Consider the following 25,992-nt stretch of genomic DNA (forward strand, 5'->3'; position numbering starts at 1 on the left):
ATGACCAGCCGGCAGGGGTCCCTGAGCTGAGTCTGGCTCAAGCTGAGAGCTCGCGGGCTGGGCGCAGGGGAGCGGGCCCGGCAGCCATCAGGGAAGGCTGCCTACTGGCCATGCTGCTCCCTGCTCACCCTGGAGAATGAGGCAGGGGCCTGGGGGCCAGGGAGGGGGCAGCGGCAGGGGACTCTGAGGAGCAGAGGGGCAGAGGGAGGGGTTGAGACTGCCTGGGTCTGGCCCTGGCTGCTCTGCCATGACCTGAGTCTCGGTTGCATCCTCTGGACATTGGGAGCATAATGATGGCACCAGCCTCCTGGGGGTGCACTGTGCCTGGGATCAAGCGTTACAAGAACACCCAGAATTTTGTTTTTAAAAGAAGCTGTCCTGGTAGGGAAGCCATCCTCAAGAGTCCTGGTTGTAAGTTCCGCCAACCTGGTCCTCTGGCCCCACCTAGGTCCTGCGCTCAGAGAAGTCTGGAAGGGGCTCTGTCCTCGCCTGGCCCCAGGGGACACAGATCGTTGGGGAGACTGAGGTCAGCACCAGGGTGGTGTGCATGCTCGTGGGGCTCTGCTCGGCACAATGAGATCTCCGGGAAGGCCAGGGCGTCTGGGTGCGCAGGGTGGGTGGGGCACAGGTGTCGAGAAAGACACCTGCTTTGAGATTTGAAGACCTCGGTCCCAGCCCAGACCCCCGCCATGTGACCTGGGGCACGCAGCAGCCCCTTAGAAGCTCAGTTTCCAATTCTATAAAATGGGGGAATTAGTGAAGGACATGGATCTATCTATCTGCCCGATAGGACAGGGACATACCACCTCACATGGAGGGGTCTCAAATGCAAAAATTCAAAGCAACAATCAGATGAAATCCTGTGATAAAATACGGAGGCAAAAATTCATGTGCGCCGGGGTCACAACGATCCGCCTGCCCCAAGCCAGAAATGTCACCGTAGAGATTCATTCTTTTGGTTCTTAAGGTCTTGCCCATCCCAGAGAGGATAAAAGGGGTGTGATGAGGGACCCCGGAGGTGGTCAGCCAGGACTGATGGAGAAAGGACACAGGGAAGGAGGAGGGAGGGGACCCCAGCAGCCTCTGCTGAGCTGCCCGAAGGGGGATGGGCTGAGGCCAAGACTCACCCGGTTTGGAGGCTTTCGGGGGGAGGCCGCTGGGCCCCCATATTTGCCGCCGGCTATTCGAGAACCGCTAGTCTCCACGGCCCGGCCTGGCCCGGCTCTGCCAGCAACCTCAGCTGGGGACAGCGGAGGGTTCAAGGCCAGGGTCTTCTCTGGGCCCGCAGCTCCTGTGAGGGGTTCCTGGGCAGGGCCTGGGTCTTGCTTCCCCCCAGAGGGCTCCGGGCTACGGCCTCTGGGCCCCCGGAAGGCCTCCAGTGTCCCAGGATCCAGCACTCGCACAGTGACCTCATCTAGGAACCTGGAGAAGGGCAGCCTGGCCTCTCTTCGGCGGCACAGCCGGGCAAGGGGGCCTCTGGCAGTCCTGCTGCCTGCGCTCAGGGGCTCTGGGGTGGACCACAGGCCGGCTGACGCCTGTGTCTCCTCCTGGCCTGGTCCCACCGCCCAGCTGGGGCAATGTGTCTGGCCCTCGGGGTTCTGGCCTAGAGCGGGACTTGGTGCGCGGCTTTGAACGTCCTCTCTGCATGCTTCTTTCCTCGGGGCTGTGGCCCGAGGCTTCAAGAAGGAGCTGTGGCCCTCTTTCCTGGGGCTGCCAGGGTCAGGGCCCCCGGCCTGAGAGTCCGCCCGGGAGAGCATCCTCCTTAGTCAGTCCAAGGTCAAGCCACTCCAAGTACCTCATTGACTCTCACTTCTCTTCTCCCACGGGACTGGGATCCCCTGGCCTCTTGCGAGGGTGTGGTCAGGGCCACCTGCCCTCATTGGCCAGAGCGACCTGCTGAATCCCTGCCTGCCATTGATCCAGAGAGCACGTGGCAGGGGGGATCCCACCCCCTCCATTGATTCTCACTAAGTGAGAGCTGGGCTTCAGGGCTTAGAAAGTGCTACAGAGAAGGTCATGTCCTGAGCTCTATGTCTATGGGCCGGGGTGGGGGTGGGGGAGATAGCCTGCACTGAATGAGCTCCTGCTGTGTACAGGGAAGGGGCTGGCCTGGGCCTCACATACGCCACTCACAGCTCCTCTGCCAGGTGTGGTGTTGGATGCATGGAGATGGAGAGGTGGGCAGCACAGAGACGGCTGTGACAACTGCCAGGACAGGGTGAGCACAGGGCCTGAATAAGGGGAAATTAGAACATCATTGATCTGGCCAAATGGGAGGGTATGGTGGAGACTGCCAGTTGCCCACTGTTTTCCTATCTGTCCTTAGTAAAGAACCCATTTTATTCGGGAAGGAAAGATACTCAGCTAAAAGACTGCATTTCTCAGGCTCCTTTGCAACCAAGGATTGCCAGGGATATATAAACAGAAGTTATTGGGTGTGACTTCAGGCAGAGCTCCTTAAAAGGGATCAGACAGCTTGCATGTGCTTCTTTTGCTCCCACGCCCCACCCTCCTGCTTCTTAACTGGAGCATGGAAGTGATGGTTGGAGCTATTGCAGCTACATTGCAGCACGAGGCAAACTTGTGGCAGAAGCTATTTACAAAGGTGGGAAGAGCAGAAAAGCAAAAGGAACCTAGGCTCCTAATGGCTACCGAGTCATCACACCAGCCCTGGACTACCTGCCTTTGGTGCTTTAACTTGAGAGAAACTTGTCTATTGTGAGCTGTAGTTACTTACTTCCAGGTTCCATTACTAGCAGGTGTGTGCCATTCCTCAACAATACACAGGGGATAAGGCAAAGAATAGTGTTTGGTAATGCAATGAGGGAAGAGCCTTTGGCACATAGGTCCCAGAGTGTAATTAAATGGGGAGTACAATGGAGAAGATTAACTTAGAGAAAAGGCCCGGGAAGATACGAAACAGGACTCCTTCCTGGGATGTACCTGCATGAGTCAAAGGAAGTCTCACTGCAGGATGGCAGCCCCAGGCCCTTGGCTGGCCAGCTGCTGGCCATCACTACCACCTGGGCTTCTGGTGCTGCTCAGAGCTTGGCCTTGACTCTCCTTGGCAGTGGCTACTCATGGCTGTGACCCTGGGGCCCCTGCCCACTTGGTGGTGCCTAGATGCCTCTTATCAAGTGCTTGGGACCCCTTCTTTTCTGGACTCAATTGGACACCTCTCTGAATGTCCCCAGAGCATCTGTGGCTGAATGTCTGAAAAACTCCATAAGCTCAGCTCCACAGGAGCAGCCTGGACTCCTCCTTCTCTCTTCCCCCTCCCCCTTCCAACCAGCAGGCCCTGGCAATTCAGCTCCTCTCAGACCTGACCACTTCCCTCCATCCCCGACATCACCTTGCTCGTCCCAGATGCCACCATGTCTCACTGTGTACCTGCAATCACCTCCCCCCAGGCCTCTGACCCTCTGCTGGTCCAGCTTGGTCCATCCCACAAACATACCAGTGTGAATTTTAAAATTCACAGACCAAATAACTAGATAATGTCACATGATCATAATGCCCTGCCAATCCCTGCCAGCCAATGTCTTCTTTAGAAGCACCTAAGGGCCTGGAACCTTCATCAAGTTCCTGACTGTGCTAAGCTCTATCTGATCTCAGGGCTTTTGTATGTGCTGTTCCCTCCACCAGAATCACTCTCCCTCCCTGTCTCTTTCCCTCTGTCTCCTCACCTAATTCACATTTAACTTCAGGGCCCGAGTCATCAGCCTGTCCCCTTGCAGCCCCCAGATCAGATCAAGTCCCCTTGCAAGAGCCTCTTGTCACCCCTGCACTTCTAATAGCACAGCCCCCAACTGCAAAGGGTACATTTGCAATCATTTGTTCATTCTCTCTGTCCCCAGGAATTGAAGCTCTGTTCCATCCTCACTCTCTACATAGGCCTAGGCACATAGTAAGTGCTCAGTAAGTAGTTCTGGAGTGGCCCCTTTCTGGGCTGAGAACTGGGGAGGAGAGCATTGAAGAGCATGGATTGCAGACTCTTAGAAAACCAAGCATCCCCCTAGCCGTGCAGTCCCCTGATAGCCATTCCTTGGCACCTGGATAGCCCCCTTGGCAGTGGCTGTCCAGCCCCTGCCCCATCACCATCTCCATTACCACCATGGTCTCTTTCACCACCCCATCACCATCTCCATCATCATCACCATCACCATCTCCATTATCATCACCATCACATCTCCATCACCATCACCATCACCATCACCAACTCCATCTCAATCATTATCTCCATCCCTATCATCATTGCCATCTTGAACTCCATCACCACCACCACCATCATCTCCATCATGAACTCTATCACCAACTCTATTGCCATCAGCATCTCCATCTCCATCACTATAACCATCCCATCTCCATCACTACCTTCATCACCATCACATCTCCATCACCATCCATCACTATCCCCATCCCCTTCCCCACCACCAACTCCATCCCCATCTCCACCACCATCCTTATCTCCATCACCATCTCCATCTTCATCACCAACTCAGTCTCCATCACCAACTCTGTCTCCATCACTAAGTCCATCTCCATCACTATCTTCATCACCATCAACATCACCATCACCACCACCATCTCCATTGCCATCACCATCTCCATCACCAACTCTGTCTTCATCTCCTAGTCCATCTCCATCATCATCTCTGTCAGCAGCCCCATCTCCATCTCCATGATTGTCTCTATCACTGTCAACATCTCCATCCCCATCTCTATCACCATCACCAACTCCATATCCATCAACCATCACCATCTCCATCACTACCACCATCTCCACCAACTCCATTCCTATACCTGTTACCATCCCCATGTCCATCAACATCACCATCACCATCACCAACTTTGTCTCCGTCACCACCACCATCTCCATCATGATCTCCATCATTTAAACCATCACCAACTCCATCACCATCACCACCTCTGTCAACATCACTGTCTCCATCTCCATCACCATCACAATTCTATCTCTACCACCATCTCCATCTCCATCACCACATCATCACCACCTCCATCACCATCATCACCATCACCATGACCATCACCCACTCCATCTACATCACTATCTCCATCGCCATCTCCATGTCCTTAACCCCATCATCTCCATCACCATTTCCAACTCCATTGCCATATCCACCACCATCATCATCTCTATCACCATGACCATCATCAAGTTCATCACTGTCATCATCTTCATCACCATGGCCATCACCATAGCCAACTCCATCACCACCTCCATAACCATCTCCATCACCATCCCCATCTCCATCATGACCACCATTGTCATCATCTCCATCACCATCTCCAACTCCATCAATATCATCTCCCTCACCACCACCATCTCCATCACCACTACCTTCTCCATCACCATCTTCTCAACATCAACATCAACATCAACATCAACATCTCCATTACCATCATCATCAACACCATCTTCATTACTATCTCCATCTCCATCACCACCACCATCTCCATCACATCTCCTCAACATCAACATCAACATCAACATCTCCATCTCCATTGCCATCACCATCACCATCACCAAGTCCATCACTACCACTGCAGCAGGAGGCTGCAGACCCAAGGTCAAATCCCTCTCCAACACTCCCAGCAGGACCATGGACAACTCATGTACCTTCTTTGCCACATGCCCCATTCAGGGACAGTGGTGGGAAGTGGTGTGAGAACACAGGTGCTGGGCGCCTTTATCACAGAGCCTGGCATCTCATAGGACCTCAGGATGCATAAAACACAGGGCTCTAATGTGTCCCATTCCCTGTGTATGTGTGGTCACAAGAGTGTTCTAGGGACTCTGGCCAGCTGGTCCTCCTAGCTTCTCCTAGAGTTGCTGGCTGCATCAGACAAGTTCCGTTGTCATAACAACCCACTGGCTCTCTGCCGCCTGGGCCCGAAGCCTGGGAGGATGCTGCCGGCTGCCGAAGCTTGCATCCTGGGCCCGCTCACCTCTCAGCAGCCTGGACTGTCTCTCCTGAAAGGGCCCCACAGCTCCTAGCACAGCAGCCCCTGCCTCTTGACTCATCTGTTGCCGTCCCACTTCCTGACTCTCTACTGTGTGTCAAGCTCCGTGTTTAGCTTGCACATGTATCATGGCCCAAATCTGCACCCAGCTTGCAAGTTAGGACGACTATGAACTCAGTTTCGTGCTAAAAGAAGCAGAGTCTCAGGGAGGCAAAGTGACTCGTCCAAGGTCCCATGGCTCTGACATTGCAGACCCAGGAGGGGAACCCATAGGTCAAGCCCTCACCCTGTCTCCTCTCTAGCACTCCTGCATCCCCTCCACCACTGCCAGGCCCCTCCTTGAGCTCATGGGCGTGAAGCTGGCCTCTGTGAACTTGGAGAGAGGAGGGACACAGCTTCCTGTTGCCTCTTGGGCTGGAGCAGGAAGACCTGGTTAGAGGGTATGAGGGGCACCCTGAAGGATGGGCCGGGCGGCTGGGTTCCAGACACCACGTCACTTCTTCTCACAGTAACCCTCTGAGCTAGGATTTGTTACCCCATTTCACAGAGAAGGACTTGGGCTCTGAAGGGTCACTGGTCAACAGCCATGGCTTGCCAGAGGCCAAGGCCTGCAATAAACACTGGCAGGGGCACAGTCCCCTTCCTGGGGCCTCCCTCCTGCCCCAGAAGTTTCTATTACCATCACCCCCATGGATGAGGGCGTGGAGGTCCTGCGTATTTTCACACTTGCACTTTTAACCACTCTGTCTTGTTGCTTCTTAATTTTTCTCCACTGGCCCGAGAATCCTAGAGGGCAGGGGCGCCTGGGTGGCTCTGTTGGTTAAGTGCCCAACTCTTGGTTTCGGCTCGGGTCCTGATCTCATGAGTCGTGGGATGGAAGCCCTTGTGGGGTCCTGCCCTCTCGGAAGGAGTCTGCTTGGGTCGTTTCCCTCTTCCCTGCCTCCACTTACTCTTTCTCTCTTTCGAATAAATAAATAAATCTTTAAAAAACAAAACGAAACAAAAAAACGAATCCTAGAGGGCAGCCCCAGGCCTTAGGTCTCTTGAGTCCCCAGCGTCCATGGGCATGCTCTGTGGCAACAGTATTCATATTCTAGATTCTTCCCCAGTCTTTCTTCCTCAGAAGGGGCGAGCACTTGAGCAGTCCAAACCTTCCAGGATGCAGGACTCCCTGCTGGTCACCTGTCTTTACAAGAACAGCCCCTTCCATCTCTCCAGCCCCGCAGCCTCCCCATTAGGCTATCACGGAACCAGAGCCCTGGGGGTCATGTGAATAAGACAGCAGCATCCAGGGAATCAAGATGCTTCACCCATCGAACCAACCAGCCTTCAAGCCATCCATCCCTATTGTCACTCATCTGTTAACATGTGCCCATTCGAGCATCCTTCCGTGCCCGTACCTGCTAGCTGCTGACCTGTACTCGCCCAGCTGCTAATTCTCTAATTCCTGTATCCATCCACCCACCCATCCATCCACGCATCCATCTGCCCGCCCGTGGATGCATCCATCCATGGACATGTGTCCATTTGTGCATTGAGCCATCTGTCTATGCCCATATCCACGCCCTCATCAACATCCCGCTCAGGTACCTACTCACCCCTTTACCTGCACCCGTCCACACATGTCTACAGCCACCATATTACCAACTCCCGAGCACCCCTCCATCTGTGCCAGCCTCCAAGCGTTGACTAATCCATTTAGCATCCATCTATCATGGCATGGACGCCTGTGTCCATCCATCTCTTTATCCGTCTATCCGTCTGTGGACATCTGTCCATCCACTTCAGATCCTTCCATCCAATCACCCATCTGTCTTGTCATATGCATCAGAAATTCACCCTCCTGTCAGTCCACCGATGCGTCCGTCCACCGATGCCTAGTTCTAGTCATCCAGTCGCGCATCCTTATCCGTTCCTCCGTCCGCTCGCCCTCCCATCCCCGTCTAACCTGCCACTTACACCCATCAGTGTCCGCTCCCACCCATCTACCCTTCCACTTTCTGTTCATGCAGCCACCAGTCTGTCCTGCTGTACGCTTCCCACCACTGTCCATCTGCACACTTTCCCCTTTGGTCCATTGCACATTCCCGAGCAGAGTCAGGTGCGTGGGGAGAGTATGCTAGGTGAATACAGAATTCATTCCTTTGCTCACTCATTCATTCATTCCTATAATATGGAACCAAGAGAGACAGCTTTGGCCAGCTCCTCCCATCAACTACCATCTGGAACCTGCTCTGGGACAGAGGTCACACCGACTGACCATGATGCGTGTTGCATCAGCCACTGAGGCCCAGAGAGGGCCAGGGCCTCGGTGAAGGTCACACAGTGAATCAGTGGCAGAGAAGGAAACGGCACTCAAGACTCCAGATTCCTATCCAGGCCTTTCTACCAGGCTGCTCACCAGCCTCGAGGAGGACGGGAGTACCAGGAAGGGACGTTAGGGACAGTTCTAGATCCAACACAGTGAACCTTGAGGTCACCCACCCCTGAATTTGTCCCTGGGAATCTTTATGTGCTTTGAAGGGAGAGGTCACCTCTCCCCGCCACATGGCCATACCCTTGACATTCAACTCCAACAAGACTGAGCCTCTCCTGATCCCGTACTCTCCCCTCTTACCCCCCGGGGTCTTGACCCATGTTGCCCCCCAGACATTCCCCTACCCTCACCTGCTCAGTTCTGACTCAGTCCTAGGACCTCCCCTCCTGGGATTTGAGAAACTATTTGTGGGCTGTCTCCAAAACAGGACATGGATTCCTGGGCTACTCTCATTTCATTCATTCATTCATTCATTCATTCTTCAACGTCAAGTGCCCACAGGAGCAGGGGCGCTCCTTCAGAGTGCTGTTGTGGGGATGAGGCATGAAGCTCATACTGGGCTTGGCACACAGTAGGTGTTCAATAAATGGCGACGATCGAGGCCCAGACTCTGTGCCTGAGTCCCTGCGATTGAAAGGGAGATGATCGAGCAGACGGCTTGTGACTCACTTCCCACCCAGACCTGGAAATGTCTCCCATCCCACCTCAGCCCATGGAAAGTCCATCCCCTAAGACAGGCTCCTGGCAGCCCTCAGCCTCCTTGCTCAGTCTCCCAGGTGTGAACGGCGCCAGGTTCTGAGGCTCCGCAGAACACAGAGCTGTGAATAGGAGACAGTAGCCCAGGAGGTCTCTCCACGGAGCCACAGCCGCCCCTCGCCCAGCACCGATGTGCCGAGCAGCCGGGAAGAAGCCGCGTCTGCCACTGCGCTTGCTTTTCTCTGTCGCCCTGATTACAGTTAGAGTCGGGAAAATTAAGGGTTTTCGGGGACGCTGCCAGGGCCCTTGCTGCTGCCTCCCCGCCCAGCACGTCACAGATGCCAGGCAGAGCCGCCTCCATCGGCTACTTGCCCCAGCCAGCCGTGCCACTCTGGGCCTGGCTGGGAAGCCCCCCACAGTTCTCCAGGGGCTTTCTCCCACTGTCCCCAAGGACCCTGGGAACAGAGGGGGTCTTTGCTGGGATTGGCAGGTAGTGTGACTGGGGCCAGTGAAGGGAAGCCATCTGTCCGTGGCCCCTAGAGATGGAGGGCATGGGACCTCAGAAGGAGCCAGGCCCGGGGAGCCCCAAGGCCTTGACCCTTGCTGTACACAGCGGGCGACCCCGGGCCATGCAGGACCCATTTACAGGCGCTCCTCCTTCGGCCACCCCCACTCACTCCTGGGTGCCTCCTCGCTCCCATTCCGCTCCTCAGGAGACTCCAGGAGGTCGCCCACGCTGTTCCTGCCCCAGAGGAACCCACTGGGGATGGGGTGGGCACAGGCGAGGAAGGAAACACCTCTAAATCAGGCAGGAAGCGGAAGCGCTAGGGCAGAAATTCCCATCCAACGCGCCGCCGGGGTTCAGGGCGGGTGCGAGCGCCAGCTGAGCGGCTCTGGGCCTCAGTTTCCTCGCTTGTCACCGAGGGGAATGTCAGCCCCTGCCTTGCAGGTCCCGAACCAGACGGAGGGGTCTCTGGGCCGGGGCGCGCCCACGCGCTGCAAACGCTCGGCGAACCCGCCCGGGGTCCAGCCTCCTTCCGGCCACTCGGCCTTTGGGGCGGCCTCCGCGAGCCGGGTCTGGCCCTGCCCCCTGACGCAGGGCAGGACGAGGCCTGCCGGCACCCGGCCACCTGTCCCCTGTCCTCTCCCTGGGCCCCCGCCCCACCCTCTCGCCCGCCGCAGGGACGCGCGGGTCGGGGGGCGATCGCCAGCAAACCGGACCCGTGCGCTCAGGCCGGCGGGGGGCGGGGAGGGGCCGAGGCGCGCTAGGAGGCCGAGCCCCCGCCCCGCCCTGAGACTGCCGGGTGCCCGGGAGCGGCCGGCCGGCCCCCCCAACCCCCCAACCCCGCCTCCTCCCCGGGCCAGCGACACCTCCGCGGCGGGGCCCTGGCGCCCCGGCACCGGAGGGGGCGCCGCGGGCAGCGGAGAGGAGGCTGGACAGCCGCCTCCCCCCACCCGGGCCGGAGCGGGGGTGCGGTGCAGAGCCCGCCCCGGGCGTGGGAGGCGCCCGCCCCGCCCCCCGCCGGTGCCCGCGCCGCGCCCTCCCCGCTCGCAGGTACTCACCGCCCGGCGGAGCCGGCCCGGCCGGCGGCCGCCCGTCCACATGGCCCCGGGGCAACCGCGCCGCTCGCCGCCGCCGCCGCCGCCGCCGCCGCCGCCGCCGCGCTCGGGTCCCGCCGCCCTCCCCACCGAGGCCGAGCGCGCCGGGAGCCGGCGCGGCCGGGGCTCCCCCACCCCCCGGCTTCCCGCAGGGAGCGCCCGCCCCCCGCCCCCAGCCCGGCTCCCCGCCAGCCCGGGCCCCGCGCAGCCGCGGCTGATTCAGCGGCTCCCCCCCGCCGCGCGGGGCCGGGGCGCACTCGAGGGGCGCGGGGCCGGACCGCGGGCGCGGGGGTGCGCGGGGGGCGCAGGAGCCGGGGAAGGAATGGCGGCGGGGCAGAGAATGAATGAACGCGTGCGAGCATGAATGGTGGGGCGCATGAATGAGTGAGTGCCCGGCGTGCGCGCGCGAGGAACGAATGAATGGGGAACGAATGCACGAGGGGAGTGCAGAGGGAAAGCGTGAATGGGCCCGTAAAGCCGGGAAACCCTAGGTACTGCCCTGTCCAACCCATTCATCCATTCATTCACTCAGTTCCCAACACTTATTGGACACCTACTGTATACCAGCCCTGCTCTAGGCCTGGGAACGCCGCGGGGAACGAAGCCAAATTGCTGAGCTCGTGGAGTTCATAGTTTACAAATGTAGAACCCGCGGGAGTGGGAGCCCAGGTGGGGGCGGGGGCGCGAAAGGCGTGACTCGGCCAAGATAAGCTACCTCTCCCCTGGCCCTTAGTCGGCCAACCCAGCCCAAACTCAGTGGCTCCCTTGGGTCACCGCAGGTACCTCTTCGGCCTTCTTTTTCAGCCGAATCCAGGCACCTGGGCCAGGAGAGCCGGGTGATGGGGAGGAGCTTCCTTACTTCCCCAGCTCTCAGAAGGGAGAGGGAGCTCTGGAGAGGGTCAGTGTTGCTCCGGGAACGTCCTGGTGGAGCATCTCCCTCCCTGTCCCGACCCGTGGAGCATCTCCCTCCCTGCCTCCATCCAAGCCCTAGGGAAATCCGGGTAGGGGAATGAACCGCTCCCTCTCCCCGCTGAGACATCCGACCAGTTATTCTTCCTCAAGAAACAACCTCAGTGCTGAGGACAGAGTTCCCTGGGACAAATCTGCCAGCCCAGCCAGCCCAGCAGCAGCTAGCCTTTGAACCCAGGAAACCATTCCGGCTTGGGGGGAGGTAGGAGAGGGGGGCGGGGAGAAGAAAGGGTCCTGCCAGTTGGAAAGAGAGGTCCCAAAGCACATGCACTTTACTCCTGTCCTCCCTCAGGACCTACGGGCGTGTAGTTTACACATTTATATCATTCCCAAGCACATGGCAGATTAAAAATGCTGCCAGTGAATACTTCATATATTTTTTCATCATGGTAAAAGACACATAATTATTTCCCATTGTAACTGCTTTAAAGTGGACAGTTCAGGAGCAGGAAGCGCATTCACACTGCTATGTAGCCATCACCGCTGTCCGTCTTGAATTTCCTATGTCGCATACTTTGCAGTTTCTACTCCACTCCCTTAATTAGGGGAGTAGGTTGCTACATTCAGGCACAGGACAGCGCTGAGAAAAGGAGCTGGCAGCAAGGGAAGCAAGAGAAACAACAGAAGACAGGAAAGCACCAACAGCCACTGAAAACTCCGGTTTCTAGGCAGAGCCCTCTCTTCTCTGCCTCTGGCCCCGGGGGGGGGCCATTTTGGGGGGACAAATAGGAAAAGTGAGGTACAGGGAACTTTCCAAACCTCCAGGACATCAGGGTGACCTTTTGCCTCTGGGCTCACAGGGTCAGGACAAAAGGAGAGGTGGCAGCTTGGTGTGGGCTCTCTGAGTCCCTGCTGTAGGTTCTCTGTGGGACTGGTGTCTTCGTTTGGGGTTGGTCTCCCCATCATGAGTAGGGGTGGGTTCCGTGATCTCCGCTCCCTCGGATCCTGACACTGGTCAGACCACACGGAGGAGTGGAGCCCAGCCTGCCAGCCCTAATGCCCCCTGCCCTCCCTGGGCCCCAGGGGGACAACAGTCGTGGTGGAATGTGGATGGAGCGTACAGGCAGGGCTGTACCCACATTTCCTCCCCAGACACTGGTCCTGTTCAGATGGAGCCAGAACGTTCGCCACCCGCCCTGGCTCGGCTGCTGCCAGCACCGCAGATGGCTGGGGAGGCGGAGGAGGGGCAGGGTGGGGTGGGGGAGGCCCATGCCTCAGCTCAGACAGCTTGCTCCCCCGGAGCTTGGGCCTGCCTGGGAGGGCCCCAGGAGAGCCCCTTCCCCACACCACTTCTCTTCCCGCCTGCACCCTGCAAGCCCTCTCTTCCCTCCTGTCCCCCAGTTCACAAGGATATGAAGGAGAGGAGAAAGCTGGCACAGTTGGGGGGCTCAGTTAACCGCCATGAAGCTCTTGGTGGGGAGGTGGCCTAAGCCTCTTTAGGCAGATGGGGAAACTGAGGCTCAGAGAGGCACAGTGCCCTGCCTAAAGCCACACTAGCAAATGGGGACTGAGCTGGGATTTGAATACCCTAGCCATCGGGTTGGGGGGTCACCCTTATTCAGGTTTTGTCTCCCACCCGCCCCACCTCCAGGTGTCTCTGAGAACACCCAGGGGGGCAATCTGGAGACCCTCACCAGATGGGCTGATCCACAGAGGCCTCTGCAGCCTGTGCAGCTGGCCAGAGCCTAGAGCATCAGCAGCATCTGGGCAGGCTTCCTGGAGGAGGTGGGGTTTTCGCTGTGGGTGGGAGGAGGGGATAAATGTGGCAGGCCTGTAAAAACCATGCCCTGGGACTTGTAGGTTTCTTGTCCACGTGGCTTCCTGCCCTCATTTGGGCCTCTGCCGACCACCCCGGTCACAATCCCCACCCCAGCTCTCAATCGCATTCCATAGTTTAGTTTCCGACACCGCTCTGACTACTCTCCCGTGTTACGGGCCGTGTTTCTGTGTGTACACCGATCTCCCAGCTGGAGAGCGAGCTCCTGCGTGGGGGGCGGTGCGGGGAGAGTGAACAAATGATGGCGAACGGTTGCAGGGAGGAGGACCCCAGGAGGCCGGCCAGAAGCCAGGCTCCAGGTCGCCGTCGCGGCGGTGGCCCAGTGGAGGAGGGAAGGAGACCGCGCGATGGGGTCACGGAAAGCAAGGCTCCGGCAGGCACCCTGCCCCAGGGAGAGGCAACCAGCCCCTCCCAGCCCCCTGGGCTCCAGACCCCACCTGTCCTGCGAGGCCTCAGCCTTCCTTTCTCTGCTGCCTCCCTCCAGCTGCACTGGAGAAGGTTCTAAGCACAGGAGCTCAGCAGACCCTCCAGGCAGCTGGGAAGCCAGTTCACTCTGTGCCCCCGGAAGCTGCTATAACTTTCGCTCCAGGCTTCCCTGCAGGACCAGGGCCAAACTTCTCCCAAGGGACCCCGCCTCATCCTGCTTCCTTCCCTCCAGCCATCCCTCACCTGCTTCCCCTGCGAGCACACCCAGAAAAATCAAGGACTCAGGTCTGCTTCTGGATGACAACCTAAGGCAGAAATGAAAGGACAAAAGGGTGGTCATTTCACTAATAGAGAGAGAGGGGGGTCAAAGCCCTGTAGTACGGGCTCCACACACAGCCATGCCCAGCACCTTCCTTGTCTGCCACATAGTAGGCCGGCCCTGCCTCCAGGGGCCTCCCCCAAAGCCTCACCCAGACCTGAGACGCCTGAAGTCGGGGCAGATGTTAGTTGAATGACTGAAGGACCGGATGAGCGGCCTGGGCAGACCCTCAGTGTGACAGTGTGACAGAGACCCCTGTTCCCTACTCCCTGGTCCCTCCCATCTGGCACTCGAGGCCTCCCATGGGGTCCCCTGAGTCTCTGACATGGCTTCTACTCTTGACCGATGCTGAGGTCCTTTGCTCCCCTCGTGTGTCCTCCAGACTGCCTTCTACCCCGCTGACCCCCAGGCTTGCCCACTCAGCCTCGCTTCCTCTCACCCCTGCTCACAACAGGAGGCAACCCTCCAGCAAAACAGAGGTGCATGGGATTGGGCTCGGGCCCCTGGAATGGAGGCGTGCACCCAGGGACAGGGGTCAGCATGAGCCACCTCTGCCCTGACTGCCATTTCCTGCCTCTCGGGACTCCCTGGACTCCATCAGTGTGATTTTCAGGGGCCCCCAATCGTCCGGATGGTGCTTGGTTGTGGAGGTCTCCCGTGGCTATCTCCCAGGTCAGGCCAGTGAGCACGCAGGCGGCCTGTCATTCTCTGAGATGCCCAGATGGCCAAGGGTCAGGCCTCTGGTTCCGGCCCTGCCCGCCGCCAGCGGCCCTCTCCGAGCTCCGTGTGGGAACGCACCACCCTCCTGTGTTCTCGTGTGACAGTTTGGAAACGCTTCACTGTGAGCCGAGGGACAGAGCGGGGAAAAGCCTGGCCCCAACCTGGAGTTTGCAGGCCCCAACCTGGGGCCAAATAATGGGGGGGGACCCCAGGGCTGGGGTGCCCCTCTCCGTGCCAGATGCAGAGCTTCTCACATGGGCAGCGAGGCAGCAGCAGGGCCGAGGCCGCTGGGCTGAGAGCGGGCTGCCCTCATTGAAAACTGGGCGGCAGAGGTGGCCACCAATTTTCTCCACTCCACTGGGCAGGAAAATTATTTCTGCTGATTCCTCTGCGTTCCAGCTGGTTCTCATGCCTGCAAGAGGTCCAGCGGCTGGTCAGAGCAGTGGCCGCAGCGGGCTTCAGAGGCATGCAGCAGCAGGGACCGCACTCTGGCCGAGGTGGAGGTCGGGAGGCAGGAGCAGCTGAGGCGGGGGGGACCCTTGGGCATCTCAAGCCCCTCTTCCTGGGCTCTGCCCTCATGACTCCCGAAACCAGGGCGGTGGACTCACTCTGGCTTTCACACATAAAAAGCAAAGGACCAGAAAGAAAAGGGCACCGAGCCCACTGCCACTTGTGTCCTCTATGACTGATCCTGACAGCAGACCTGTGAGGAAGGGCGTCGCAGCCCCCCTGCAAGGGGGAAACTGAGGCATGGGGATTAGGCGATTGTGCTCAGGAAGTAGAGGCTGGATTTGAGCCCAGATCTGTCTGAGCTCTTTGCCCACAGCCAGCGGCCTCACTTGACCACAAACAGGACCAGCCGAGAGGAGGGGCCCGGAGATGACGTGACAGAGACAGACAGTCCGTGTGGAGGAGGGGCCAGAACTTGATGTATACCTCGAGGAGGTCAGACTCATGGAGGACACAGCCAAACCCCACACCCGGGAGTGCTGTGGAGTGGTGCCAGAGCTGAGGTCCCTGAGCTACTGGCCCGTGACTGCAACGTGGCTAGTAGGGTGACTGACCCAGTTTGCCCGTGACCGACAGGGGTCCCAGGACGGGGGTTTTCAGCTTTAGAATGGGACAATCCGGGGCAAGACAGGATAAGCTGGTCACCCTAGGCAGGATAAAGAACGTTTGATGGTTCGGGGCGTCTGGGTGGCTCAGTGGGTTAAGGCTTTGCATTCGGCTCAGGTCATGGTCTCAGGGTCCTGGGATCAAGACCCGCATCAAGCTCTCTGCTCAGTGGGGAGCCTGCTTCCTCCTCTCTCTCTGCCTGTCTCTCTGCCTACTTGTCATCTCTCTTTCTGTCAAATAAATAAATAAATAAAATCTTTAAAAAAAAAAAAGTTTGATGGTTCAAGGCAAAAAGTTAAATTGAGACATAGTGAGGGGTTCCAGCCCTCAAGGGACCAAATCAGGGAGGGCTTCACCTGTGGAAGCATTTGGTTAGGAGGGAGGTCAGGGTGGTGTTTTTAGGATGACCAGTTCCATGGTTCAGCTAGGACCTAAGTACACTCCTGCTTTTACTCGTGGAACTGCCCCTCTGGGAGCCCTCCTGGACCTTACTCATCCTCCAGGTGGCTCCGTCCAGACTTGAGGGACGTCTGGATGTTGACCCCCGTACTCTGTCATTGCCTGCCCGCCGCTGGCCAAACAAGAAGCCCTGGGCAGGGAGGGGTTTGTGCGGAGAGAGCGCTGGTTCTGGAAGCAGTCAGGTCTTTGTCCCGATCTCAGCTTGTGTACCCCCTCACCCCAGCAGAGGAGGTCCCAGCAGAGCCCCTGGCAATGCGAGGAGGCCCCGAGGTCTGGGATCCGCGAGCTCAAAGCTCAGAGACAGAGGGAGCAATTCTGAATTCAGTCCTCGCTAGGCTGAGGCCAGGGGCCACACAGGCTCCCAGACTCTGGTCTGTGCCCTAGGACCCTGTGCTTACTCCCCAGGGGGTGTTCTTTTGGTGGAAGGCGGGGTCTCCTGTGGGTGCTGTCCCTCCCCCAACAGGTGCTGGCTGGCAGTGAAGCAATGCTGACCTTCCCCAGGGTCCCCACGGCCAGGGACGCCAGGTGCCTGAGTCCCAGGAACCGTGTGGAAGGAGTCTTCCAGAAAGATCCCACTGCTGTTTTGCACAGCTTTCTTCAGGCATAAGAACTTACAGTAAACGGCTCAATTTATGCAATGTGTACAATCTGATAAGTTTTGACATATGCGTACACTTGTGGAACCATCACCACAATCAAGATGGAGAATGTTTCCTTCAACCTCAGTCGCTTCCTTATGCCTCTTTGAAAACCACCTGTCACTTCACCCTGTCCTCAGGCAACCTCTCATCTGCTTTCTACCCATGTAGGTTAAGTTGCATTTTCTAGAGTCTTCTGACAGTGGAGTCATACAGTATGTTTCTCTCTCTTCTGGGCGTGCAGTGGCTTCTTCCATTCAGCATGATAGCTGACTCCCCTCGGTGATAGAGTCATGTTCTAGGATACACCCTGATTTGTTTCTCCAGTCACCTATCCATGGATGGTTGGGTTTTCCCACTCTGGCTACGATGAGCAAAGCTGCTATGAACATTTGAGTCCGAGTCTTCGTGCAGACATATTGCTTTCACTTCTGGGAGTGGAATGGCTTGATCAGAGGGTAGGTGTATTTCTAACTTGTTAGCAGCCGCCACGCTGTTTTCAAAGCAATCGTATCACTTTACGTTCCTGATAACAAAGCACGAGACACGCATTTGCTCCACATCCTTGTCAACACTTGGTATGGTCTGTCTTTTAATTTTAGCCACTTCTAATAGGTGTGTACTTATATCTCATTGCGGTTTTCATTCTCATTTTCCTAATGACTGATGATGTAAAGAATCTACCTTAGTAAAGTCTTTCACCTGTTTCAAATTTTTCACCTGTTTCTCAGCCGGATTTTGTGTGTGTGTGTGTGCGCGTGTGTTATTACTCAGTTGTAAGTGTTCTCTTTATATCCCGGACACGAGTTCTTTGTCAGATACCTGCTTTATAAAAGTTTTCTTTCCCAGTCTTCTGCTTGCCTTTTAATTCTCTTAAAAGTGTCTTTCAACAAGAAAAGTTACAAATTTTAGGTTTAAAATCCACTTTATCCATTTTTTTTCTTTGATCATTTGTGTTCATTGTGGCAAGGAATCTTTCCTAACCAACAGTCTGTTGCTAGTGTGTAGAAATAGAATGACCTTGTGTCTAGCAATGTTGCTAATCTCACACATTCATTCTATTTAAAAAAACATTTAAAAAAATATTATTTGTTTATTTGACAGAGAGAGAGAGCACAAGTAAGGGGAGTGGCAGGCAGAGAGAGAGGGGGAAGCAGGCTCCCCGCTGAGCAGATCCCAGGACCCTGAGATCATGACCTGAGCCGAAGGCAGAGGCTTAACCCACTGAGCTCCCCAGATGCCCCCGCACATTCTTTCTATTAGACTTTTTGTAAGTTCCTTAGAAATTTTTATAGAGATGACCCCGCCCTCTGCATGAAAGAGCTACTTTCCTTCTTCCTTTACCGTCTATGTAACTTTCATTTTCTTTTGCTTTCTTGCCTTGTTGCGCCGTCGGGGACCTCCACTGCAGCGCTGAATAGGAGTGGAGAGACCTTACCTTACCTTGTTTTCTGCCATGGGGGCCAAGCACTTGGCTTTCACCTTTAAGTGTAACTTCCTATTAAGTTTTTCTTAGAGGCTTTTTGTCAGATTGAGACAGTTCTTTTCAGTTCCTTTCTTCATTTGCTGTGCCTTTATTAGGCATGGAAACTGAATTTTGTAAAAAAAAAAAAATAAAAATCTGCGTCTATTGAGATGATCATATGTTTTTCTCTCCTTTTTTTTTTCCTTTGGCTGTTACTATGTTGAGTCACACACTGATATTCAAATGTGAAACTGATCTTGTATTGCTGGGCTAAACCTCACTTTGACATGATGGCATTCCTTTTATATTTTGTCAGAGATAATTTGCAGATATTTTGTTAAGAAAATTTTTGTGTATGTTCAGGAGGAGTATTGGTCTGTAGGTCTCTTTGATAATGTTGCTGTCCAGTTCCAATAACAGGGTAATTAGCTGGGCTCAAATGATGAGCTGGAAGATTCCCTTTTCTTCCATTTTTTGGAAGAGCTTCTTCTTTTTTTTTTTTTTAATTTATTTATTTGACAGAGAGAGAGAGAGAGGGAGATCACAAGTGGGCAGAGAGGCAGGCAGGGAGAGAGGGGGAAGCAGGCTCCCTGCCAAGCAGAAAGCCTGATGCGGGGCTGGATCCCAGGACCCTGAGACCATGACCTGAGCCGAAGGCAGAGGCTTAACCCACTGAGCCACCCAGGTGCCCCAAGAGTTGCTTTAGAAAGAGTATTATCTCTTCCTTCAGGGTTTGGTAGAATTTGGTAGAAGCAAGATGAGTCTAGAATATTCCTACTGAAAAAACAATTTTTTAAAAGTCTTTTTTATTTATTTAGAGGGGGAAAGGGGCAGAGGGTGAAGAGAATCTAACGGAGACTCCACACTAAGTGAAGCCCAATGTGGGGTGGGGCTCGATCCCAGGACTCCGAGATCATGACCTAAGCTAAACCAAGAGTCAGACACCCAACCAGCTGTACCACTGAGGTGTCCTTCTTTAATGGAGGGTTTTTAACTACACATGCAACTTATTTAATGGACATGGGGCTCTGCAGCTATCTATTTATTTTTGAAAGACCTTCAGTAGATTATATCCTCCCGAAAATGTGTCCAGTTCACCTAAGTTGTTGAATTTCTTGGCATAAAGTTGCTCAAAATATTCACTTGCTAGCTCTTCAGTGTTTGTAGGATGCATAGTGACGTCCCTTCTGCTGTTCCTGATACTGGTGATGTATGTTCTCTCTCTCTCTCTTTTCCCCGAGCAGTCTGGTTAGAGGTTTATCAATTTTATAAACTTCTTGAAGTATCATCTTTTTGTTTCATTGACTTTTCTATTGTTTAGTGTTTTCTATTTCATTGATTTCTGTTCTTTATACTTTCCTTTTTCCTGCTCATTTTGGGTTTCCCCCTTCTTTTCTCTAGTTCCTTAAGATGAAAACAGAGGTCATTAATTGAGACCTTTCCTCTTTGTAATAGAAGCATTTAATGCTATAACATTTCCTCCAACCATTGATAACTTCATCCCACACATTTTTATAGGCTGTGTTTTCACTGTATTCGGCTTAAAATAGTTTCTAATTTCCACCGTGATTTCTTCTTTGACCTATGGTTTACTTAGGAGTGTGTTGTTCAGTGTCCAAATGTTTGGTGATTTTCTAGGCATCTGTCTGCCATGGATTTCTAATTTAATTCCTTAATGATAAAAGAATACACCTTATGGGATTTCAGTCCTTTAAAACTTACTGAGACTTGTTGATTGCCCAAAATATGTTTTATTTTAGTAAATGTTTTATGTGTCTTAAAGGGAATGTGTGTTCTGCCATTGTTGAGTATTCTACAGATGTCAAATTCATTGGTCACATTGTTCAGATCTCCTATATCCTTACTGATTTTTGTCTGCTTCTACCAGTTATTGAGAGAATAGTGTTGAAATCTCCATTAATAAATGTGGATTTTTTTTTTTACTCCCCTTAGCTGTGCTACAGTTTTTACATAACTCATTTTGAAGTCCTTTTATTAGGTGCATCAACATTTAAGGCTGTTATGAATATATAAGGAGGACTTAACTGTTTATCATTATGAGATGACCCATTTATTCCTGGTAACATTCTTTTCTCTTAAATTTCCTTTGTATAATAATATAGCCACTCCAGGTTTCTTTTGAATAGTGCTCATGGAGTATATCTCTTTCTGCATTTTTACTGTTACTCCAAATGTACCTTTTGTATTTAGAGTTGCTGTCTAGTAGTCCCTGTATAATTGGGTCTTGGCTCTTCATATCTGGAAATCTCTGCTTTTTGATTGGTGAGTTTAACCAATTTATATTTAGTATGATTATTTTTACAGTCGATTTAAATCTATTACCTTAATACTTATTTTCTATTTGTTCTATATGTTCTCAGTTCCTTTTTCCTATTTTTCTGACTATATTTTTGATCAGTTGAAGAATATTTACTATTCCCTTTTATCCTGTTATTGGCTTATCCACTATACTGCCTTGGGTGTCATGCATGTGAGTTTTGCTGTTTGGTGGTTTCGAGTTTATAGTATACATCTTTAATTTATCAGACTCTCCCTTTAAATAACACTGTATTGTTGTTTCATGAATTATATAAGAACACTACCACAATATACTTTTATTTCTTCCCATTTATGACTTTGGGTTATTTTGTTGTGCATTTTACTTCTACATATGTCGTACGTTCCACAATACATTGTTATTATTTCTCCTTTAAACAGTAAAGTATCCTGTAAAGAGATCTTAAAAAGCAAAGGGGAAAATGTTTTATATTTACCCACATAATCACCATTTCTGGTACTCTTTGTTCCTTGGTGAGCTCCAGAGTCCCTCTGTTGTCATTTTCTTCTGCTGGAAGGACTCCCTTTAGCATTATGAGCTGGTCTGCTGGTGACAGATATCCTCTAAATTTCTAGGGTCTAGAAAAGTCTTATTTTACCTCCATGTTTAAAAGATAAATTTCACTGGGTATTAGGTTGTACATTGACAGCCTTTTTTCCTTCAAAAAAAGATGTTACTTCATACATGTTTTGGCTCAGAATGTTTCCAAAAAGAAGTCTGTTGTCCTTCTTATCTTTGTTACCTCTGTACCTAATCAGACTTTTTATTTTCTCCAGTGGGTTTTCAGCAACTTGATTCTAATAATGGCCTGGCATCGTTTTCTTCCCTTTTCCCCACTGTGAAGGGTTCCCTGAAATTCTTGGGTCTGTAGTTTTATAATTTTCATCGCATTTAGGAAAAGTTGTGGTCATTATTTCTTCAAACAGTTTTTCTGCCCTCTTTCCTTTCTCCTCCTTGGAGCTCCAGTGACATATATATTAGGCCAATTGATGTCTGACAGCTCAATGACCCTTGGTCCACTTTTCCTCCCACTCATTTTCCTCCCTATGTTTCATTTTGGATTGTTTCTATTGCCATGCCTCCACATTCACTAATATTTCCCTTTAAAGTGTTTAATCTGCTATTTAATTCCATTTGTGTATTTTTAAAAATATCACACATTGTATTTTTCAACTCCAAAAGTTCAATTTTGGGTCTTCAAAAATATATTCTGTTTTTCCCCCTCTTTACGCTCATGATTTTCTCTGCTTTCTTGGACATGTACCTGTTTTACCATCTCTTTGCCCCATTCTCTCATCTGGTCATTTCTGGATCTGTTTCTATTGCTTGACTTTTCTTCTTCTTAGGGGTCACATTTTTCTCCTTTTCGGCATTCCTGGTAGTTTTAAAAAAATATTTTATTTATTTATTTGAGAGAAAGAGACCAGGATAACAAGAGAGCACGAGCAGGGGGGAGAGGGACCCTGGGATCCTGACCTGAGCTGAAGGCAGATGCTTCACTGACTGAGTCACCCAGGTGACCCAAATTCCTGGTAATTTTTTATTGGACACAAGGCATTGCAATTTTTCTTTGTTAGGTGCTAAAGTTTTTCATGCACCTTTAAATATTTTTGGTTTTGTTCTGAGATGCAGTTAAGTTACTTGGTTACAATTGGATCGTTTCAAGGCTTGCTTTTCGACTTTGTAAGCAGATCTAGGTCAGCCTCTAGTCTAGGGCAACCTTGACCTCATTACAGAAACAGTTCCTTCTGAGGACTCTACTCATCACCCTATTGTTATGAGCTCTTGCCACTTTGGCTAGTGGGAAGATGACTAATTCTCATTCCTGTATGACCCGAGAGAATGGTTCTGCCTCTTTCTTTCTGTGGCTCCTCCCCCAGCCTTATGGTTTTCTCACCCTCATACACCGTCAGTATTTACTAATCAGTGGTGATTAGTAAGGACTGGAGGAGATCTTCCTGTAGATCTGCAGCTTTCTCTCTGTCTGGCTCCCTCTTCTCTGGTGTTATACACCATGAATTATAGATGTCTTGGAGTCTCTGAACTCTGGGTTCCAACTTAGAGTTCTGAACCTCAATTGGGTTTCCTTCTCTGGAATGGAGGCTGGAAAAGCTCTCCAGGGACAATTGTAGGGTTCACCTCATATGTTTACCTCTTCTCTCGACTCACTGTCCTGGGCTGCCTCTTATCTAGTCTCTGAAAACCATAGTTTCATTAGTATGCGTGTGTGTATGTGTGTCTGATTTAAGATCAGAGGGTAAGTCTGACATTGCTTACTCCATTTTGGCTGGAAATGGAAGTGCTTGTTAAGACTTCTCAGAAGGGATGCAGACAGCTGGGAAAAACCTCCTTTTGTATTCCCCTTTCCTCTTTTCTGTTGCCTGGGATTCAGACGTGATGGCGGGAGCTTCAGGAGCTTTCTTAGACCAGGAGGTGACTTATAAGATGGAAGTTACATGCTAACGGTGTAGGAAAGGAGAGATGGATGAAAGGAACCCAGATCCTCAATGACGTTGCGGAATAGTCCCGCCCCCTCTGCAGAGCCAACTTCTCAATTTCTTTTACTTGAGACAGTAAGTCCTTGTGTGTCTAATTCTATGTTATTTGGTACTTTCTGCTTTGCCACTAAACCTGATTCTAATGGGTGTACCTCCCGTCCCAGCACAGTGGGGAATGATGAAGCTGGCTTTGTCCTCATCCACTGATCATTCTACCTGCTTCCAATCTTGACTTCTCTTCCATTCTCTGAAGCTGGGCCCATGGAGGCCTTGGCTCCAGGCTCTGATTGACTTGGCCCATGCACATCAGAGCCGACCCACAGACAAGGTTCTACACTCCCCGTTCCCCTCTTCTTGCAAGGTACAAGGGGTGCAGATTGAGCAGCCCTGTAGCCCTGTGAAGAACATGGTGGTGAAGGTGGTCCTGAGGGCTGAGTGGTGCAGTCGGGGAGTCATACGGGGGAAGGAGGAGGGTGGTTTGGTGGTTGAGGGGCACAGAAGCTGGTAGAGGTGGTGCAGGCCATGCGTGCAGCATGATGCAAGGGCAAAGCTTGGGGCGTGTGTGGATGATCTGACTTCATCCCATTTCTGCCTCCCGCTGACTGTCGTTGCTTGGCAAGGGTGACCAGCACGGCTGGGTGTAGCCCACCCACATCCTTCCTCTCACCCCCTCACCTGCTCTTCCTCTTGGCCAACAGAGTTCCCATCTGTTCTGATCACCCAGTTCCTTACATGCAGCCACCAAGCCAATCATAGCAGCCTCTCTTCTCTCGCCAGAGGTGGCTCAGGAAGGGGTGCTCCCCGAGGCCACGGGGCAGGTGGAGGAAGAAGAGGTGGGGTGAGTCGTGCTGGAAAGCAGTGGGAAAGCCCAACAAAGAGACTCAGAGCAGAAACACCTCCTCATCTCTCTAAAGATACATAGTGCACGCAGGTGATGCTGGGCCCCAAGGGCCCCCCAAAGCACGTGGCGGCCTGGCCGACCTGTCAAGTCTGGGGGAACAGATGGATGAAAGGTTCTGAGCCCTGGTGATGTTACTGCCAAGGTGCCAAGAGAACCACCCTATACGCCCCCACTTTGGGTAACACACCTCCTTCCAGCTTGCAGCCACATCCCAGGTGTAGCAGGTAGCTTGCCCTCGACAGGAAGCAGGGACAAGAGTCACCACTTGCCACGTCGTCATGAAGGGCAAAGGTGTCATGGCGGCCGACGGACCCCTGGACTGGCTCGGGCATGCGCTGCACCCGGAAGTGCTTCGTCTCCTTCCTTGAAGGGGAGGGGAGGGTCTTGATGACAAGAAACCCCCATCCCTGGAGGGTCTGCACCCCACCCTGAGGGCGTGCAAAGGACTCCGTTATCATCTAGGAAGTTTCTATATTTTACATTAGAAAAGGGAAAGAGTTAAGACAATTGGAACAAAATGCTAGTGATTGTCATTTCTGCACGCGGCGGGCACACAGCTGTGCGCTCTTTGTTCGTGTACTTTTCTGAAATGAAATAAAAGGCGGTGATGAGCTGCCCTTCTTCCCTCCCCTGTGCCGGTCCGCCGGGCCCGTTGGCTCGGCACAGGGTGGCCCCTGCTCTGGCTCCAGGATGTGTCCCTGGCTGTGCCCGTATGGGGGGGGGCACTACCAGCCCAGCAGCTCCCCCTCCCCGCCGCCCCTGCTCCAGCTCGAGCTCCTCTCCGCAGCCCACCGGGCTGGAGCAGAGAGCAGATGGCAGCCCCGCGGGCCACCAGACGTCCTCCAACACTTCCCTCCCTGCCACCATGGCCAGGGCCCTGTCGCCTTCCAGCAGGTCCAGGGCTGAGAGCTGGTAAGCTCCACGGGGGTGGGGGGTTGGGGGGGTTTGCTGGGGAAGGATAGGGGGAGATGGGGTCTAGGGGGATTCCTTCTCTCTGCTTCTCTCCCAGTGAGCTGCTTTTGGACCACAGCTGAGTGTGGGTGTTGGGGGCGGGGGAGGAGAACACGAGGGACATAATCGGGGAATCCCAGTTTGACTCCGGGTCCCACATGACTGCTTGGGTGTCAGAAGATGGCCCTGGCTGGGTCCCAAAGGGCTTCTCGGTTCCCATGCCTGATGGCAGGAAGTCTTGACCCCCACTTCTGCCCAGTGGGTCCCCTTGCTCCAGAGTGCCCTGGCCTCTCCCATCCCTTTTGCAGGGCTCACTGTCCCCACCAGACGTCCATGGACCCCTACCACTCCTGGGCGCCGGGTCCATGACAGAATTCAGCCAATGACTGATGAGGGGCAGGGTAGGTGGGGGTGGAGGCAGGGGGAGCAGGAGCAGGTTTGGGGAGGACAAGTGGATCTCTGAGGGAGAAAGAGGGCTGTGTTTGTCCAGCTCTGGGTGCTTAGAGCAGGATTCAAATCCCACTCTGGTTCAGAGGGTCTGAGTGACCTTGGGCAAGTCACCCTGACTCTCAGGCTTCAAGTGTATCCCTTTGTAAAATGGGGCTACTATTGGTGACTCCGGGGTTGTTCAAAAAACATCCTGCATTCACCCTGGTGAATGGTGCCACCTGCCTCGTGTGATAATCTGCCACCCTCCTCCCGCCTCCATGGGCTGGCGGGTCACCGGCTCCAAGAGCAAGCACTGAGCTCCAAGAACATGCCCTCCGGTTCTGGGCATTTACTCCATCTCTACTTGGCCCTGTCCAGGGCCTCAGGGC

General features: G+C 53.5%; 1 protein-coding gene across 2 annotated transcripts in view; it reads right to left on the reverse strand.

Annotated features, from left to right (window-relative positions):
* The window catches only part of BEGAIN (brain enriched guanylate kinase associated), a 45,548-nt gene extending 34,956 nt beyond the window's left edge, over positions 1-10,592 (reverse strand). Inside the window, exon 1 of one of the 2 annotated variants that reach the window (XM_045073733.1) lies at positions 10,562-10,592. The gene's annotated coding sequence lies outside the window, so the exon portion shown is untranslated. The remainder of the gene's footprint in view (positions 1-10,561) is intronic. The other variant, XM_045073721.1, reaches the window with a different exon arrangement.
* Positions 10,593-25,992: the final 15,400 nt, after the last annotated feature.

Source organism: Mustela putorius, unplaced genomic scaffold (assembly GCF_011764305.1).
Source record: "Mustela putorius furo isolate JIRA1106 unplaced genomic scaffold, ASM1176430v1.1 tig00000129_pilon_pilon_pilon, whole genome shotgun sequence".
Classification (NCBI taxonomy): domain Eukaryota; kingdom Metazoa; phylum Chordata; class Mammalia; order Carnivora; family Mustelidae; genus Mustela; species Mustela putorius.